The following is a 12,959-nucleotide window of genomic DNA, read 5'->3' as shown; positions in this document are numbered from 1 at the left end:
TATTTAGCTGAATTCTTAATTTCAAGATTTAAGAAATTTCTTCTCTACTTCTAGATACTGAGGCTGCACAATTTAGTTTCTCTTTCTGAAGCAATTACTGATTTTTCACTAAAATGTTTTGGTTTCTGGAATGGCTTTCATGAACTAAATTTTAATATAAAATCAATATTATGACTTCTGTATTACTACATATGTTTGGCACACATAAAAGCATCACATTTAACAGCTTAAGACACTGAAAACTGCAATAGAACACCTTATTTCAATCCCTAGCTGAAACCATTTCCTGGTTTAACTGGCATCTCTTTCACCTATTATTCTTCAAAGTATTTTATATATAAGTGCACGAGTATCCAGAGTGCTCAATCAGCGTCAAGGCTGCCTTGTCCTAATTATCATACAACCAAACAAACAAAAACAATACAATCCCTGACCCAAAGAAATTACAGTCTAAGGCCTTGATTCTTCAGTTAGATCCCAGAGTGCCAATGAAGTCAATAGGGTTCCTCATAGTACAAGAGTCACTCCATGTGTCCAACTGCAGGATTGGGGCCTAAAATTGATTGTACTGGCAGATTTATAATTCTGAGTTCTGTTTTACTTTCACAAATAAGAGAAGCATATTGTTGTTACCTTTTAAAAATGTTTAAAATGTTTGAAGTTAAAGATATACCTTCATCCTGAAACCCAGGTTATTTTAAAAAAATGTAAAGGCAACTTCAGGAAATACATCTTTGCCTGAGTCCTCTTGCCAATTTTTGTGGGACTCAAATTGTGTTAAAAAAAAAAAACCCCACATAAATAAGAGGAGGAACAAAGTGACTATACATGGAAAACATACACACACAAAGTGCTGTCAAATGTACAAAATAAACTGAAAAATGTTTTTCTCTCTGTTCTCTTTCAGTTACAACTATCACACCTCAGATTTCTTTAACACTAATAAATAAAAATCACTTGTCTGACTTTTAAAAGTTATGCTCTTAACATAGTTATTTAAGTAAAGTACTGTTCCCATTTTTTAAGAAATTTTCTTCTTGGACACATAGCTGTTCTGACAAATGGAAGTACAGTTTCTTATGCTTGGGGGGAAATAGGCATGAAAATTAAATACTTCTGGTTTTCCACAATTTTTAAAATTTGATTTTCAAAATGTTTACTGAGAGACGTTAATTTTTAGTTAAGTGTACAGTAAGTACTTTTAATTTCCAGATGATCAAATATTTGAGTTCGAGAAAATATATCACCAAGTAGCCCATGATGACCCTAGTAATTCAAAATTAACCACACTGCATATCACTAGAAGATGATTTTAAAAAAAAACAAACAAACAAAAAAACCACAAATACAGTGTCTGCAATTTACAGGTTTGTTTATAAACATGTTTTTCATTTTCCATATATATGAATTTTATCCAGAAACATGTATGTTTTGGGATTTTAAAAACAAGCAGTAAACAGTGTCAGAAGAAAAACTTGACAGGAACTATATAGCACCTCAATTCCTACTCATATCTTGCATGTTTCAAGTCAATTGCCTTATTTAATTTAAATTACTGAAATTAAAGTGTATAAATCAAACAAGTCCATTAGCAATCATCTAACCGAAACTAATTTTTCCTTGTTCCAGAGACTCGTTCTTTAAAAATGACGAGAGAAACCCTAGGGCCAATGTCGCTTCCTGATGATGAAAATTACCCAAGTACAACAACTGTTTTTGTACAGTCCTTTCTTTCCTGTAAACTAGAGCTACGTCGGCCTCCACACCCTCTATGGCCCAAAAGAAAACAGCAATTCAGTTACACACAGAGATAGGACAATTCGAGACAACTTGCAGCTCTCTCTGCAATTCACAAAGTTTAAAAATAAAAATTGCTTTATCAAAGTGTAAATGGTTCCTCTCCACGCATGTAGGCCTGAGGCCCTGTTGCAAACAGTGTCTCTCACAGGACCAGGCAGCACAAAGACAGGAATGGGAGATTAGTGGGAGGGAGGGAGGCCGGGATTGGGGCTCAGCAGGATCTTCAGGCTTTTTAAAATTCAAACTGCTCCCTGACCAATACAAATCACGGACACGCTACTGACTACTACATGGATTTACAGCATTAAAAACACGCCTTCTATGTGACAGCTATATTAACTTCAATCTTTTAAACATGTATTAGGACACTGAAAGGCAAGTTAGCAAGGCTGAGCTGAAAAATTCTGAACACAATACAAAAAGTTACTTTTAAAGACACATTAACCACTTTATGTTACAAGAGATCTCCATGAACAAGAAGAAAACATACTACAATATAGTGAAAGTTTATTGTGCAATATTGCTACATTTTAACTACTTGAACATTTCCTTTCAATATTAAATATGAAACTTAGTATCAAAACAGCCTGATCAGAGCAAATTTTCACCAATGATGCAGCTTTAGTGGAACTATTTTACTGGTTACCAGCAGTTACTTTAAATGTACCAGTTTTTTCAACAGCATTCTCAACTCCACTACATATTAGTCCAAGGTTTACTTTACTATAAATGACTTACACCATTTACAGACACTTTCTGTTAAGATGACACCTAGTTACCCTATCAAACATCATGGACACAAACAGCCAATAACAATTCCGGGACCTCAAAATGATCTGACCTGACAAGAAACGATAGCTCTTATTTTAATTCAATTTAAATCCCATATTCTTAGGGTAAAATCCCAGTTTTACCTTGATCCCTGAAATGTCATACATTTATCGCTCTGTGCACAACCCCTGCCCATTTGTTCACAAGTTATTAGAAAGCATAAAACAGTATTTTTGTGTATTACTTATTCATGGAAAATATATAATCTCTACGTTATACACTATGTTGATAACCGACATGATACTCCATGTATATTTCCTGGGGTCTCCAGGTGTTCATGGTGTGTCAATCATTCAACAAGGACTAGTTGTATTCTATAAATAAAAGTAGTGATTACAGCGCGAGTCAATTACTATATATTGGGAAGTTCAATCCTTTAAACTGTACAAATCCATGTGTATTAACTTTTGAGTGTTCAAACTGAAGTTTGTTTAAGGAGAGATAATGGTGAGGATAATGGGTATAATGGAAATATTTGTTTCTCCCTGCTCCTCACACTGCTCTCTCCCGGTCCAGAAGACTCTCTGGGCTGGTTGCGCTGGGACCTTTCCCCCCTGCCCTACTGAAGTTGTAAATATGGCAAGGGATCATTGCACATTTGCTGTTAATTGTATTGTTTCCTGCTGCTGCTCTCCGGGTTGAGGCCTGTCACTGAGAAGCCGCTTCGCCTCTCTAATCCCCGAGCTGGAGTGAAGGCGCTGGCCGGCGGCCTGCGCCCTCCGCCGGGCCTGAGCCTCCCGGCAGCCCGGGAAGAGCCAATCTCCTCCACCAAACCCTACAGAGAAGGAAGGGGGTTGTGCAAGGAACACCTCTGGCTGCCCCTCACTCCCCCTCTACCCGGGTAACAGCTAATCCCCTCTGCCCCCGGCAGAGCTGGGCCGCCTGCGCTGGAGGCCCGGCCCGCTGCTGGAGAGGGCAGGGAGGGGAAGGGGAGACAAGGAGGGGGAATTACCTGAGCAAATCGGCGTCTGAATCCAACGAGAATCCGAGAGAGGGGGAGAGGAATCCGCCCCCCTCCCTCCTCAGAGGAGCCGCCGCCGCCGCTGCTGGGCCGCCGCCGCCGCGGAGCAGGAGGAGGGGAGATAATATAACAACAATAATCCGGACCGGGAGGGGGGCTGGCTCCTCTTCCGTCTCCTCCTCAGTGCAGCGAACATGTAGAGCCGGAGGGTGAGCGGCCGAGACAAATCCCTTCCCCCTGAGCCTGCTTCACAACATCAACACGGGCCGGGCAGAACCGGTTCCGAGACACACACCGACCCGGGGGGGCCGCTGCCACTGGCCCGCCCGCCGCCACCGCCGCCTCTCCCTCTGTGCGTGTGAGTGTATGCGGGCGGGGGAGGGGGGGTAGCTTGGGCACGGTGAGTCGGTACCGAGCGGGGGGGGGGGAGGAGGAGGAGGAGGAGGGGAAGGATCCTGTGTGTGTCTCTCTCCCTCTCAGAACAAAATGCCGACCGGAAGTGCAGCTGCAGGAATGACTCCCTCCACCGGCGCCAAACACCAACAGCCTCCCCCTTCCCGCTGCCGCTGCTGCCTCCTCCTTGTTCGCTCAGCCAGCCCTGTTTCCGCCACCGCCACTGCTCTCCTCCCCTCTCTGCAACACACAGCAGCTGGAGCTTCTCCGTCTGCCTCGTCTCGCCTCTCGGCTGCCGCAGCTGATGTAGCTCTCCGTCTGTGTCTCTCCCTTTCTCCACTTTTCCTCTGCCTCCGAGTTTTTCTTTCTTTTCCCTTTCTCATCTAAATGAATGTGACTGGAGTTTGGATTTAGGCCTGCGCTAAGCAGAAGGGAACCTGCGATCTGTGAAGAGGGGACCATTTGAAAGAAGATTTTCTTTTAATGTTGATGAGAAGGAAGACTTTAAATGACTGCAAAATCCTTCCTCGCATGAGACACATGAAAGGGTGCATTAAAATGGATCCCAAAAGAAGGCAATCTTCCCTCGCCCGAATAACTGCGATTTAGCAGACCTTGGAAACTTGCTGGATCTTATTTTATTGTTGTTCTTGTCCATGTGTGTGTTAAGATGCTGTTGTAGCCGGATTTGAAACATCCGATGCTGAAAATGTTGCTGTGTCGAGTGATTTCCAGACGAGTATGGTAACCGAATAATTGATTTTTAAAAGCAAGTGCATAGGAGGGGAGAGACTGCTGTTGAAGTGAAGGCTCGTTGGCTGGAAATTGAAATGTTTGTTGCCAGATTTTCCTAGAAAAGACTCTACTAGGCTAATTATGTGTTGTGAAGGAATCTTTGGCGAAGGCAACAGCCCTAGTCAGAAGGCTTTTCTATTTTCTGTTCTGGCATTGTGTGTGATCATACCACAGGATAGTACGAAGTGTGTGTCTTTCATTTATGCTGGGTTAACCGCCTCCTTTTTACTCACTATTGAGATTCCGATCCTGCAGTCCTCACTCAGACAAGACTCCAGTTGATGTCAATAGGAGCCTTGTTTGAGTAAGGACTGCAGGATTGGACCATACAATTGGACAGTAAGTACATGTAAATGTCATGGAATGCATCCTTTCGGCTATGGATGGACATAGTTTACACATGGGAGAAATGCCTTCCAAATCATGCCATTGCTTTTACATGCGACGCAACTGGATCCTCTCTGACCTCTATGTGATGACTGCTTGAATAATTACTAGGTATGTCTCCACCACCGTTTTAAAAACGTGGCTGTCCCTCTCAAACTGAAAACTAGTTCACAGTGTCAGAGTGGAATATAATTTTAAAAAACTACATATTTTTGGGTGAAGGCAGTAGGAGCGATATCTTACTTCAGTACTGTATTGATGATACTAATTTCATATGGATAAATTTCTATATATAAGTTTAAAGGGACAACTTTTGTCTGAAATTTGTTACCTACACTTGTTCCAAATAACCATTTAGGCCCTGATCTTGCAAATGCTTATGCATCACATGTAATTTTAAGCGCAGATGTATCTGCAGAATCAGGGCTTTCATTAGTTATTCCACTTCTTTTTGTGGACTGTTCAGAGAGTAATGGGTGGAAGAGACAGGAAAATTTGATTATAAAACCACAAAACTTGGCAGAGCCAGGCGTATTACCTACCTGAAACTATAGTAACTTATTATTATTAATTGACTAGATTCAAGTTTTTGAGTACTCTAAGTAATTGTAATAAATTATCAATACAATGAAATATCTTAAAATCAATTAATAGATTATAAGGCCAGAAGGGACCATTGTAATCATCTAGTCTAACCATCATTTGTAGGATGGAATAGCAAAGTGCTTCTCTGTAAAATGTGGCTATTCAATGCAAATGTCATGGTAATAACATACATTAATCTATTGAATTTCACTCTGAATCTTTGATTAAGAATATGAGTGACCCTCTTCTGATGTCTTATCAACCCTATTTAATTAAATTAGGCAGTAATACTTGGGAAAATTGTCATTTTATTACATTAGATATGCATCAGAAAAGTAATTAAAGGATTGGAAGCAATGGTTGTTTTGGAAACTATTGTTATGACATGATAGATTCAGAATTACTTGTAAAATTAAGCTCCTTACGTAAAAACTAAATATATTTTACTTATCTGGAAGCAATTAGATATAAAGGCTATTACAGTAATAAAGTAAGGTCCTGATTCTGCATTCAGATCCGTACAAGTAGATCTCTATAGTCCATTGTCTTTATTGGATTCCATGTCAAACCATAAGTATCGGGTCATATATGTTTACAGAACAAGTTATTATACATAATTCATCGTGTTATATGATTGATGTCCATGAGGAAGAGAGATTATGGTGTCATGAAAATTATAAAAACAAAATGTTACAACAAAAGTGAATTGCAGATAAGTCTTCAAAAGTTTTAGGCCTCATCCTGCTTCCTTTGAAGTCACTGGGCGGCAGTTAAGACTACATCTTTTCCTCTAAATGACAAATGTATGGCTATCATCACTGTAAATCTAAGATAATTATCACTCTAAATGTGCACACTTTTTTAATTTTTTGATTACTTGTTAGAATAAATAAAATAAGTATGCACTGTAATTTTTCCATTTGTTTTTACAGGATCTGGTATAACATATCCATTCAAGTTTTCCCTCATTTTAAGTTCTGCATGGTGTACTCTAGTAGTAGCTAGAGTGGGACTCAGGAGACTTGGATTCTATTCCTGGCTCTACTACTGGCCTGCTGAGTGACCTTGGGCAACTCACTTCATCTCAGCTTCCCCATCTGTAAAAGGAGGATAATGATACTGACCTCCTTTGTAAAATGCTTTGAGACCTCCAAATAAAAAGTGATATATAAGAGCTTTTTATTATTACCATTATTTCTGTTTGTTAGTCAGTCCATATGTAATATGTATTTATTTCTGCACAGAATTTTTGGAAGGTCTTTGGTGTATCTGCATAAATAAAAAGCCCTAACAAGATAGTTATATTTTTAAATAAATAAATAAAACTTGCTGGCAATTTAAAAAACTTTTGTGCACAATTTTGGGAATTCATTGTATATACGTTCTATGGGTAGAATGCGGTGTAGCTCAACTAGCATTCTAAATTTATCAAGTAATTGAGGATTTTGGTATTAAGGCTGAGTTACAATAGTGAGTAGGAGGAAGGCAATGATGAATGCTATCTACCAAGAATGTAAATATAAAGTAATGCTTATTGCATTGACTTTTATCCACAGGCACAAATAATTGCACCAGATAATTAATTCATTGGGGAATATTCATCTTGAGAAGTAAATAACCTTAAGGTCAGGTGAAGCTTTCACTGATACAGATTAAAAAAAAAAAAAAAAAAAAACAGCCAAAATGGCCTGCAGTGTGGGGAATAAGATATGTGTACAGATATCTATGTTATGATTTTTAGGTTTACAATCTTGCAGTGACCATTTATTTTCTCCGATATAGGAACTGAATATAAAATTCTATCCCATTGCAAGTTTCCTTATACTAGTTCTTTAGTATAATCAAGCAACAGGAAATTTGGATAACATAGCACAAAATGATTAATTTTCTTTTTCTTGTAAGGTAACTACAAAACCTTTTTTTTTCTTCAGTCCAGAAACTCTAAGACTCATTTTAGTAACTTGCATTAAACAACTGTATTAAGAATTTTTCTTTTTGTGTGAAATGTTCAAGCCATGTATAATTATAGAGACCAAATTGTGCCGTCCTGTAGGGGAAAAACACAGAAAGCTATGAAACTCCCAGAGTTTCAGTTTAGTGTTATTTCCAAATAATCCTATTAGGCGTGAATTCTAACCTTTAGTTATCCAGATGTCACAAGATCAGTGTTTATACAACTATTCTTTGGGAGCATCCACAAAGAGCTCCCTGTGGCTCATACCTCCAGCCAAGCAAGCATCTGCCTTCTGCACTAAATGCAATTTCTGAGTGAGCTTCAAGGATAGCCCATGTAGAGCACATAGCAGTAATCCAATATCAAGGTCTGAAGGGAATGGACAGTGATAAGGAGATCCACATGAGAGAGAAATGATCAGTCACCTTACAAGATACAGATGCAAAAAGAGTTTTGTCAAGTGACAGAGCTTTGAAGTCCAGAAAAAGAATATGAGCATCCAAAAGCATGCTGTGATGGGGAGTACCAGGCCCTTTATAGCCCCTTCCTGGAGGTCTTGTGGTCCTACTACATCTCACCCCAGGAAAGGAGTAGCAAAGCTGGGTCCTTCAGCTGTGCCTAGAGACGCTGCATGAAAGCAGTAAACCCGAGTCCATCAGGCTCAGATAAAATGGGACCAAAGGTTAGGAAGAGTGCACCTCTCTGGCCAAAGGAACTTGAGGGACAACCAGACTTTGGACAGAGAGGACCTGAGAACTTTAACCATGAGGTAAGAGGTGAAGATAAAGGGGCCAGGTGGAAAGAGGCCCAGGTAAAGAGCAGTAAAAAATTTAAGTGTTTATAGGGCTTCTTGGTTGGAACCTGAAGTAGTGGGCAGGCCCAGGTTCTCCCACTGACCAATGGTGAAGTGCTATAAACCCCTGAAAGGGGACAAGGCTTGTTTGGAAACCCAAGTTAAGGACTGAATTTTAAGGGCCCATTTTAAGGGCACTGTCCCCAGCATACCTTCCAGATACTTCCTCCCCACTTACTAACCTCTTTCTTTTCTGGACTGAGTTTCAGATGGAGCTTTTCCATCAAAGATATTGTATTGGCTAGACACTGGAAAGCAAACTCACTGTCTAGGTTTTATGATTAAAGAAACACAGAATTGCATGTTAGTTACATACCCATACAGGGAAAGCAAATTTTAAGTCCTGTGGAACCCCACATGAGAGCTATGAGGATTAATAAGTAAATTCCTAACAGAACTTCTGAGATCTTTCTGAGGAGCACTAAAGTAATTCTGTCTTTTCTGTCAGGATGTGCAAGTGAATCCGTACACCTTCATGATCAAGGGAAACAAAGGTTGTTAAAGTCAGCATGAACATTTTACCTCTGTCCCCTGCAAGAAGATGATGGGCTAGATTCACAAAAAAACTAAAGATAGAAGAATATCTCAATTACGGATGCATCATATGTAATTTTCCAACAATCATAACTTTAAAAAAACAATTATTCAAACTTAGAAAAGTCCATTTTCCATTTAGTGGTTTGTTTTCCAACTTTTAAAGTTTCTTTATTTGTTCTTACTCTCCCATATTTTAAAATTGTCTAAATGATTTTCCCCTCAGATTTTCCAAAAGTAATTTCATTTTGGACAGAGACAAAGCATGGAAAGCTTCAGCTCAAAACGTGTATGTTGGAGGCTAATAGGGGAAGATTGTGTATTGTTTTTAAGTCATATGTGAGTGAAAATAGGAAGTTATAATGGAAATTGTTTTGAAATCTTAAGTATAATAACCATTGTCAGTGACAGTTGCCATGTTAATTTTAAGAATTTAATTTTAATGGAGTTTATCTTTGTATATTTTCTAGAAGTGTATTAATCTACAAACTCATGTTTGTTACCGTTTCAGTTATATTACAGTAATGCTTAGGAGCCCTAACCAGAATTGGATCCATTTTGTTAGGCAGTGTACAAACATAAGAAGACACAGTCCCTGGCCTGAGGAGACTCCAGTATACATGTATCTTTGCCTGTACATTACCTGCGCAAAGATAATCAAAATAACTGGTTACATATGATATATTACTGTAATTTTAGGGGAAATAATTTTCTTAAATAGCACCATAGCGTGACCTATAACTCCTAATCATCTATGAGGCATTTAAGTGATTGAGTTGATCAAATATATACTCTATGGTTCCTGAGATACTTTATCCTGACAATCATCCATTCTGTATTATATCCCATATAACAGCCGTTCACGGATTCCTTCAAGTTTTTCAGTGTTTTTCTGTACTTTCATTCACATTCCCCTTCATTTCCAGAGTTATATCTCACCATCCTGTGCTTTGCTCCAGGCTCAAGTTCCAGTTTCCATTAGGCTAGTTAATGCTGTCTCTCTTCTGTTCAAAGCCCTTGTTTTTTTCCTGCATTTCCTCAGGCATTATTCGTCTTTTCTCTTTAGACTGTATTTTCCCAAGCATTTTTTGAGTGTTTCCTCCTCAGTTGCTCCCGAAGATAGACACTGAGGCACAAAAAGCCCCTAGTTGCCCTCTTTTCCCTTTTACTGTCCCTTATTACCGACAAAGATCCTTCAGAATCCAAAGTTCTACCAGTCTCTCTTCAAGGACCTATCAACCTAAAGAGGTTCTCCTTAAAACAAATATTTTATTATTATTATGGACAATTTGGCTACAGAAAAGACTTGTTTATGGAGGGGGAGGACATGTTGTATCCCCTTAGTGGGGAGTGAAGGGTATAAAACGCGTGGGCAAACTACGGCCCACGGGCCGGATGCGACCCGTCAGCCGTTTTAATCCGGCCCTTGAGCTCCCACTGGGGAGCGGGATCAGGGTCGGGGGCTGCTCTGTGTGGCTCCCAGAAGCAGCGGTATGTCCCCCCTTCTGGCTTCTATGCATAGGGGCAGCCAGGGGGCTCAAGTGCCGCCCCCACAGCTCCCTTTGGCCAGGAACCGTGGCTATGGGAGCTGCAGGGGTGGTGTCTGCAGATAAGGCAGCGCACAGCAGAGCAGCCTGGCCGCACCTCCACATAGGAGCCGGAGGGAGAATATGTCTCTGCTTCTGGGAGCCCTTTGAAGTAAGCACTGCCTGGAGCCTGCACCCCAGTGCCCCTGCCCCAGCCCTGATCCCCCTCCTGCCCTCTGAACCCCTCGATCCCAGCCTGGAGCACCCTTTTACACCCCAAACCCCTGCATCCCCAGCCCCACCCCAGCGCCCCCAGCCCGGAGTCCCCTCCCGCACCCTGAACTCCTCATTTCTGACCCCACCCTGAAGCCACACCCCCAGCCAGAGCCCTCACCCCCTCCTGCACCCCAACCCCAATTTTGTGAGCATTCATGGCCCGCTATACAATTTCTATACCCAGATGTGGCCCTCGGGCCAAAAAGTTTGCCCACCCTGGTATAAAGTGCTTGAATTGAATTTATGTGCCATGTCAATGATGGCAAAAACAATGCAGTAAAGGATATTTGTGTTTGAATAACACTTTATAAAGTAAATCAGCTAAGAGATACTATATTAGTAAAAGGATCAGCTGGAGAGCATGTTTAGTGAAAACTTATATTTCATCATAGTTGCATCTGTTTTCTTTACAAAAAAGCAGTCATATGAAATTATGATACATGAGCTGATTCAGGGAAAAATGTTAATCATCTATAGACTGAATTGTAGTTGAAAATATTTTAACACAATCATTCCTTTATGAGAATTTTTTCTCACCTAGCTTCAAAGGGTTGTATTGAGGTTGCAAGTTCTGTGTGGCAACTTTGTTTTTAGCTTGTCTGTAAAAGTACCTAGCACACTGTTAGTATTATAATAGCTTAAAATAGAGTACTGGACAATTCTCAGAGCAACTGCAGTTAATTTTTGGACTAAGGAACATCACAACTAGAATTGTATAGACCACACATGATGCAAATGAAAATACTCAGTGTTTGTCCCTTTGAATTTATTTAGCATTCTACAAGTGTTTTGTTCAAAGTCTGTCACATACACAACTTAAATTATTTGTTTATGATTTTTTTTCACTATCTGGATCTCAACAACCATGTAAGGGCAGCTTTTTATAGTTCATTTGAGTTTTGAACTGGAATAGCTTGGTTTCATCACATAGTTAGCATGGTATTTCTTAAGGCAGTGGTTCTCAACCAGGGGTACGTACACCCCTGGGCGGTATGCAGAGGTCTTGCAGGGGGGTACATCAACTCAACTAGTTATTTGCCTAGTTTTACAACAGGCTACATAAAAAGCACAAATAAAATCAGTAAAAACTAAAATATCATCCAATTACTTGTTTTACACTGTTCTGAACTATATACTGAAATGTAAGTACAGTATTTATATTCAAATTGATTTATTTTATAATTATATGGTAAAATAGGAAAGTAAGCAATTTTTCAGTAATAGTGAGCTGTCACACTTTTATATTTTTATGTCTGATTTTGTCAGCAAGAAGTTTTAAAATGAGGTGAAACTTGGGGGTACAGAAGACAAATCAGACTCCTGAAAGGGTTACAGTAGTCTGGAAAGGTTGAGAGCCAATGACTTAAGGTTCCCTGTTTAACTAAACCCTACTCCTCATTCTCAGCAGTACCACAACAGCATAATTTGATTTGTTTGCTTATGCCCATGTGAAAGATAGGAGGGGGGTGGGGAAGGGATTGCTCCAAAAGATCGTGGTAGGGACATGCACCTAATTGCCAAAGATATTAAATGGCGGAGCAGGCCACAAATCATCCTCATGAACAAGTGAACACCAAGTAAAGGAGGAGGATGATTGTTGGGAGGTTATTGATGGTGGTGAGTGTCTATCATAAGACTTGATGAAGATGGGAGGAGGATTGTATGGAGACAAGGATTGTAGGGCCCACACCCAGTGATAGAAGTCTCTGTAGCTTTGGATGCTTATGTAAATTGAAGTCCGAACTTTTAGATGTTCCTCTATCATATGTATATTTCCAATTATGAGGCTGGCTTACTGTGTGCTTTCATGTGTCATGTTGCTATATTAAAGATGGAGTTTGCATGTTTTTATTTTATTATGTTGCCTTTGTAATCCTAGGAATCTGGCCAGGCTTATTTAAAGGAGAAAAGTTAATTATTTCAGTTTGGCAGACATGTTTGTGGTGCTTTTTTATCCACTAAACAGGACAGCAATAATGCAAACTTCCTTCAATGCTGAATATTTTTCTTACCGTCTCTCTCACCTTTGTCCTCTTCCAAAAAATAATTTCAGAGATATCTATC

General features: G+C 39.9%; 1 protein-coding gene and 1 long non-coding RNA gene across 11 annotated transcripts in view; one reads left to right on the top strand and one right to left on the bottom strand.

Moving 5' to 3' along the window:
- NIPBL (NIPBL cohesin loading factor) overlaps nucleotides 1–4,102 on the bottom strand; it is a 296,589-nt gene extending 292,487 nt beyond the window's left edge. For 6 of the 10 annotated variants that reach the window (XM_007065740.4, XM_037902674.2, XM_043547608.1 and 3 more), the window contains exon 1: nucleotides 3,584–4,082. The gene's annotated coding sequence lies outside the window, so the exon portion shown is untranslated. Of the gene's footprint in view, nucleotides 1–3,583 lie in introns of all 10 variants that reach the window. The other 4 variants (XM_037902677.2, XM_037902676.2, XM_037902671.2 and 1 more) reach the window with 2 other exon arrangements.
- Nucleotides 4,103–4,415: 313 nt separating this feature from the next.
- LOC119566637 lies at nucleotides 4,416–7,097 on the top strand. Its single transcript, XR_005225923.2, has 2 exons — nucleotides 4,416–5,278; nucleotides 6,685–7,097. It is a non-coding gene; the product is annotated as an uncharacterized LOC119566637 (long non-coding RNA).
- Nucleotides 7,098–12,959: the final 5,862 nt, after the last annotated feature.

The sequence above is a fragment of the Chelonia mydas genome, chromosome 5 (assembly GCF_015237465.2).
Source record: "Chelonia mydas isolate rCheMyd1 chromosome 5, rCheMyd1.pri.v2, whole genome shotgun sequence".
Classification (NCBI taxonomy): domain Eukaryota; kingdom Metazoa; phylum Chordata; order Testudines; family Cheloniidae; genus Chelonia; species Chelonia mydas.
This window is presented reverse-complemented; position numbering and strand designations above follow the sequence as displayed.